The sequence below is a fragment of the Mus pahari genome, chromosome X (genome assembly GCF_900095145.1).
Source record: "Mus pahari chromosome X, PAHARI_EIJ_v1.1, whole genome shotgun sequence".
NCBI classification, from domain to species: Eukaryota; Metazoa; Chordata; class Mammalia; order Rodentia; family Muridae; genus Mus; species Mus pahari.
This window is the reverse complement of record NC_034613.1, coordinates 56154379-56162438: the sequence shown is the minus strand read 5'-3', so window position 1 is coordinate 56162438 and position 8060 is coordinate 56154379.

The window sequence follows — 8060 nt, the reverse complement described above, 5'->3', positions numbered from 1 at the left end:
GAGAAGAGAAGAGAAGAGAAGAGAAGAGAAGAGAAGAGAAGAGAAGAGAAGAGAAGAGAAGAGAAGAGAAGAGAAGAGAAGAGAAGAGAAACAGCTGAAAATGATGCCAGGAAAAAGGTGCAAAATTACAGCAAAAATTAGCTAGGAAGCTAATGGATGCACGTTAGGATTCTCTGTAGTCAAGGTTATTGCACATACATTTAAAGAAGGTTCACACAGCACTAATAACTATCATCTCCGTCCTCTCAATAAAATCTGTGCATCTTCCTTTGCTCTTTTCCTTTGACTTTCTTTTTATAATGGTTGCTGAAAGGAACTATATGGGCCTTAAAAAAAAGAATTTTACTAATAATCTTATACTGTGAACAGGTGAAGTTTACTTTAGTAATAACTCAACTGCCTACATTTATCTCTTGGATCTAAAGATCATTAATGTCCCTCTTACTTCAATATTGATAAAGGTTATTCTGAAATTTCTGCCATTCAGATAAGTAATTTCAGAAAAACATATTTTTGAACATAGCTTGTGGACAGGCTGTTTTTAGCTACGTAGAAACATTCCTCTTTTAAACAACATGCTTGTTTATGAAAAACACACAAGGTGGTGCTTGCTAAAGATTATACTGGCAGTAGGTGCACATTACATTATTGTTGAGGGCAGTTCATTTGTTACTTCTCTCTTTTCCTCATTTCTATGTCATCTTTTTTATAGTTATTTAATGGGTGCTGTAAACAACTACAAAACGCTAAACTAACAGACCATTCAGATGTAAAAATAATGAGACAGTCCACTTGAAAAAAAGGGAGAGTATTCTGAGAAAAGTAGTGTGTTTCTAGCAAAAGGGAACACACAAACACACACACACACATACACACACACACACACTTCCTCAAATTTAGAAAAGTATATAATACTAGCAATAAAAAGAATCTGATATTTATTTGTTTCTACAAGTAGGCCTATGTAATGGGTGAAATGCATTTATTTTAATTAGCCTTGTAAGCAAGTCTCACATGCTTGCCAGTCTTCAGAAAGCATCTAGCAACCTGCCTTTCCACAGGGGATGGCAGCTATAATGATAAAATATTAAAAGAATATACTATACTTTTCATCAGCAGAAATATTTTTAGTAAGTGAGTAGCATTTTGAAATGTGCTCTGAATGTGAACATACACACTAAATGATAAACAATACCAAGTTTTGTGAGAGCTGTTGTGAAGATAATTATAGTAGAAGAGAGGTTGAAGCACATGAAAAAAATTAATTGGGCCAATTTATTTGAAAGTTACTTTATACTGACTTTTTACAAAAAGTTTCAGTTTTAGGGGGAAGTTTCCAAGTAAATGGAATAAAAAAGATACATAGATGTGTATGTATTTTTATTAATACAAATGACATTTTCATCCTATATAGCAACAGTGTGAATGTATCAGATGTTTGGATGCTTTTTGTCCTATTGTATGGTTTGTTTTACTAAAGGATTAGAGATCCGTGACTGCAATTCAAGTGATAAAATGGGGAAAATAAAATTTTCCCTATATTTTTTATAAATTTAATGTTAATCTTATTATAACTTGTTATGCCATGTTTGGTGGATATCCCTGGGAGGTCTGCTCTTTTAATTGAAGGGAAATGGAGGAAGAGAGTAGACCTTGGGGAAAGGGGAGGTAGAGAGAAGGACTGGGAGGGGAAGCTTGGTGGAAGAAGAGGAAACTGCAGTCAGGATTAATATATGAGAGAAAATTTAAACAAATAAAAAAGAAACATGAAATTTCATAAATGAAAAAAAAGTTTATAAGATATGCAAATGATATCAAGTTACTATGTAGTAATACATAGTTCACCTTAGAATGCTCTTTCTCTAACTTTTCCACTTGAACTAGAAAGCATCAGATAAACAGAATGAAAGGAGAGAACTTGGATTCTAAAATTGCTGCCTTTTCAGAGAAAAGTGTTCCTTTGAAGCAAACATTGTAAAAAGAGGTCCAAAGGACAGAGAAATTACTAAATAAAGGAAATTGACATAAAGAGGATGTGCCCTTAATAGCAGTGATTACAGTTTAAAGGTTATTTTAGACTTTGGTTTGTGATGTTATTGAAAATATAGACATTTCAAAAATTCAGTTCAATTATTCTAATTATTTTGGCATGGGTTTCATCTTCTTTTGAATAGTGTGCCAACACCCGGAGCAGTTTCTCTTTTAATTAAGCACATGTCTAAGTACGTTAACTAAAAATCTGGGCTCCCATCCCACCCCCATTACTTCATCATGGGTCTATAGGAAGTTCTGCATCTCTTTCAGTTTTCCCATGTGTAAAACTATTGATTCCATTCATATGATGTCAGTCCAGGGTGTATAAGATACTCTTAAACATTTCCAGGTAGTATATGTAAATGTAAGGAAACTTTGAAATAAGGAATTCTTAAAACTCACTTCCTAAAGTAAAATTGAATGATTTTAACAAAAATCTATTGATTTTAGTAATAAAGGGAAATTTAAACTTTGCTCAGTACACTCAGAATTAGAAAACTTTGTGATTTCCATTACTGCTGACCTCATCACTCAAAGACCTCATCCTATTTCCCACAAGAAACTGTATGTGTGTGATGGTAACTATTGTGAAATTGACAGGATCTAGAATTAATCTAGGAGACAAATCCCTCGTCATTTCTGTAACAGAATTTCTAGATAGGTTATTTAAGCTGGTGAAACCCACTCTAATAGTGGACAATACCATTCTGATGGCTACAACCTTAGAGTAAATAATAAAAGAGAAAAAGAGGTGGCTATCTGTAGTCATACTTGTCTGCTTCTTGACTGTAGATGCAAGCTGACCAGCTGCCCCCTACTGCATGAGTTCCCTTGCCAGGATGGACTGTATCCCTTGAAACTGTAAGTTAAAACAAGCCCTGCCTCCCTGAAATGGCTTTTGTCAGGTGTTTTGTGATCACACTGAGAAAGGTAACTTATGAAATATTATACAGCAGAGCTATGCAACTTGCAAGAGCAAGATTTGAGTGTCCCATCATAGTGTGTTTTGTTCCATACTACACTGTTCAGCGTTTTGTGCTATAAGACCATCAGTGGAGGCAGTTGTGCAGGCAGTGCACAAAAGTGTGCTGCTCCTCAGAAAGAAAGGTGTTTCATATTATGACACTAGGTAGTCATAGACCAAAACTAGAGTGTCCTAGCCAGAAATATTCTCCAAAAATATTTCTTGCCTGTGACCTACTGAATCTTATATGAAAACTCATAGGTGACTAATAGATTCTATCTTATAGTTTAAAAATACTAACTCACTAGATTGGATAGGAAAGAAGGAAAATGGAACAGAAAAGAAAAATGGGCAATAGAAGGCAGAAAGAAGAAAGAAATATGTGGTACAAAGTTACAGACGAATTTATAGTGCTTAGTCAGTTTTATCAAGTGCCACCTACAAATGACTCCTGTTCCCTGAGGGTTCTAGATCTTCCCTGTTGTTGGCTGAATCCAGTGATTCATCAGCAAGAACAGTGTTTAAACTTACTGAGTTTGGAAGTAAATATGTATGGTAAAAGCCAGAGATGGTACAGATAAGGCATAGGACAGCAGTAAGGATATATTTCATTTACCCTAACACAGTCTAACCTATTAATCTCACTGCAACTAGACATTTTATTTTCATCTGGAGTTACAACCTAATATGTTCAGGAGGAAACCAAATGTATTGGGTTTGACATTGCACTTTATTGTAATGGTATAATGAAGTTGAGTATTTGTTCTAAGTTCTCTTAATTTTATTTATGTATTTATATTTAGCTAGTATAAATATATGGTAAAGTATGTGTTGTGATAGAGAGTTTAATGCTGACTCTGCTCAAAGATTAAAAAATGTCTGCATGCTAGATGTCCAGTTCTAAAGTGTTACAGCCAGAAAAGTAGTTATTAAGGATTTCCTTTAAGTATTTCTGATTTTTATAAATATATTCATTTCTGAATAGGACTAGTCTGTTAATATTAAAAATTATAGATATGGCATAGTACAGATCTATTATAAAATTGTGATTTGTATAAAATGAAGTGTGCTTTACAAATTGTGAATATGAAAGTGAAACAAGTAAGAGCTAGAATGAAAACAAAACCATTTCCAAATAACAGTTGGATGCACTATTCAACCAGCACTGCAAATCAGTGAGGACAACATGTGGTTTAAACTTGAATCCTGATGAATAGTTATATTCAAATGTGACATTGGTTCCTTTATTCCCTTTCATTATGTCTTAATGACACCTAGCATATAGCTCTATTCATCTGACTAATGATATTATTGCTCCTGAGGTCAGCACCCCTAAGTCAATGGTAAAGGCCCTAAGGCATATCCTATAACTTTTGCATCTGTCTACAGACTTAACCTTTGAAGTCCTAAATATATCTGTTGTGAGAGAACCACATGATTTATCTAAAAAGCATCATTTTGGTTAACCCCAAGAAACAATAAAAGTAATGGAACACAGATGCCACTGCATTATTCTTCCATTTTTTTCAGCCAATAATATTAATATTAGTGGGTTTGTTTTGTAATAATTTGAAAGGAACAAAAGTAAGCACTTTTTGCTATATATCACAGCTTCTGAATTGAATATGCAGATGGCTTAACTCTTTATATGTAGATGTAATGATCATAGGCCCATAAATGACATTACCTGAGCTATGCCATTTAGTTGCCATAACTTGGTCATACTGAATTGTTTTGTTTATTTTAATATATTTTCAGTAGAAACTCTAATATTTAAGAAAGAAAACTTGCACATGGCTGTTGATGAGTGCTAGTTGTTGCAACAAGAAAGGACAGTTGTCAAATTAATAAATTGATAGTCTCATAACTTTTAAAAATAAAATCATTCAACTTATAATGACTCCCTTTTCTTGATATAAGCAAACACTACATAGCTATTTTGTATAAACGAGAATCATTGGTGTTAAGTTCCAGTTGTTTGAAAATCAAGTAGCATTATTTTACTCGAGGGTTTGAATATAACTGCTTTGATTTATACTAATAACATCTGGGTGTATTAGATTGCAATTCAAATTTATTTTGTTATTTCTGATGTGGATATAGCCAAAATCATCCTTGAGACATTGTGATGGTATATAATGATCTTCAGTTATTCTGTAGGTTTGTGATGTTGCTTTCATACACTTTCAATTGTTCCCTTTCCTTGAAATACCAAAGCAATAAGTTCTCTTTCAGCATTTGCTGTTTGTAAAATGGCAATGATTACATTTTGTACAAATATTGAATAAAAGTCCAAGACAACTAAAGGACTTATGCTTCCTGTGCACATCGTTTCTCTCTTTTCCTTTCTGTCTTTGATTAAAGTTGATTTGGAAATTCCTCTATTCAAAATTATTGTGTCAATGAAATCTATAAATAGCACAAGCACAGCATTCTGAGAAAGTACTTGTTTTCAGTAGACCGCATGCAAAATTCTAAAGAAAAGACAAGACTGTCATTGATAGTTTTTAATTTTTTTGTTTTTTATTTTCAGATTGTATTTAACTACATTTCTTCATTATTATGCCTCTTTCCAAGCCTTTCCAAATACTACCATCTGCTCTCCTACAAATTCATGGCTTCTTTCTTCATCAGTTATTATTGCATACATATATTATATTCACAAGTATAACCTATTGAGTCCATATAATAATATTTCTCATATGTCTGTTTTCAGGAAAAACTGTTTGGCACTGATCAAACAATTGGTGTGCTTTTCTCTGGGGAAGGCCACCTATCTTGCCCTAGCATTCCTCAGTAGCCTAGTTTTTTGTGTAAGGTTGAGGCATGGAGGTATTTTTCTTATTCTGCTCATGTGTGGGCAATCATATTGGTGAAACATTAAGGGTATAGCTTCTAATGTTACTAGGAGATACAACCTCTAGTAAGTTCCATAAATCTCTCTAGTTCTTACAATCTTCTGTCCCCTCTTCTGCAATGTTCTCTGAATCTTAATTGTGGGAGTGTTTTATAGATGTATCCACTGGAATTGGGCTCCACACCTCTGCATTTTAATTGATTGTGGTTTTCTGTAGTAGTTTCTGTCAATTGCAAAGAGGCAGTAAAGATTACAGTTATCTATCTCCATGAGGACAAATGTTTATAGATGGCCATTAGGGATTATGCCAGTGCAGTAAACTAGTCATTGTAGATTTACCTCCAATAACGATTATTAATTAGCTAGGTTTCCAACTGCAGGCATGCTGTTGTGCTGTTCTTAAGTACAATTAGAAAGCTGCTGGTTATTGTCAAGCTATACATGCCACTAGTGCACCAGTAGGGTTATCATAGTTCATAAGTATCATAGCTGGATAGGACTGTTGATTGCTTCCTTCCTTTTGGAAACTTGCATAACATTTCTGGTACCATGGAAACTAGTTCATGGAAAAGGGGCATTCTGATCAATTCCAGATAAAGGGTCTCTGGGCCTGCTTCTGAAGTGCATAATGTCTTCAACAATAGGGACTTACATTACACCTCTTGGAGGTAATCAAGGACTACAGCAATAGGTTATATGTTTTGGGAGTCTCCTGGACTATCTTTGTAAACAACCCAAAAGAGGATTTCTCATGTTTGTTTTTGGGGTTTTGGTTAGGTGGTCTTTAGCTCTTGGAGGTAGTTCCATCTGCCCTAATAAGAAAAGTTCAGTAAAACTATACAAATGAATATTTGAATTGTGTATATTATAGGTTTTTTAGAAAATGTTAATAATATGATTAACAATTAATTAATAATATTATAAATTGTTGTGGCTTTGTCAACCTTCCTTAATGTTATTTTATCTGCCTTCCCTTTTCTCCTGTGTTCACCTTCACCTCTTCCCTAAGGACCTTGTTTTTATCATATCCCCTATCTGATCAATTCTGTCTTGATCTTACCCCTTACCCCCTTCCACCGGTTTCTTTATTTGCCTACCTCCCTCCCCACTTCCTAAAGAGCCTTGCCTTATCTCATTCCCTATCAGATCATGTGTATTCTGATATTGCTCTCTTTATTCCTCTCCAATCCCCCCTTGCCATTCTGTCAATGTTTTCATTTTAGTTTCCTGTTTTATATAATTACTATAGGTAATATAATTACATGTAGAAATTTGAGCTGGGAGCCTCCAATAAGAGAAAATATGCAACACTTGTCTTTCTTGAACTGAGTTACTTCACTCAAAGTGAGCTATAAATTTCCCTGGTAGGTACTTTGAATGTGTCCAAGAGGTTTTTTGTGTTGTATGTCCATTCTCATTTAGGTTCTTGGAAGTTTTTTTTTTCTTGGTTTTTTTATTTAACTGTTGAAAAAGGAATTATTTCATTTCCATGTGTTTGCATATTTGTTAGAAGTCAAATTTAGGCTGTCAAATTTAAGTTTTATTGCATTGTGGTCAGATGCATCAGATATAATTCAAGGCGTGATTTCAAACATTTTTTTAATTTGTGCAGATTATTTTGTGGCCTAAGATGTTGTCTATTTTAGATGTACTTCTATGTACTGCCAAATAGAATATGTATTCTTTGATAGTAGAGGAATTTTAATCTAGGAAAATATGTCTGCTCTGGCTACTGATCTCATCCAATGACCTTCTAGGTCTATATGATCTGGATGGAATACAGACATGCCCTTAGTACACACCTTTAATCTCTAACAATGAAGGTAAGGTTAGTTTGTAGAAGGAAGCAGCCATGTTTATATCATGGCAATTTTTTCTCCTTCAATTATGGCAGATAGTCTTTTGGACAGATTATTTTAGGTTGGCTGTAATAGTCTTTGAATGCATCCCTCCAGACTCTTCTTGCCTTCAAAGTTTCTATTGAGACATCAACTCTTACTCTAATGGGTTTTGCTTCATATATAAATTACATTTCTTTTTTCTGGCAGCTTTCAATACATGTTCTTTGTTTTGTGTACTTAGTGTTTTAACTATGTTTTGCTTCTGGGAATTTTCTTTCCTGGTCTTATATTCTTGTATATTCTGTATGCTTTTTGTATGTGTGTGTGTGTGTGTGTGTGTGTGTGTGTGTGTGTGTGTGTGTGT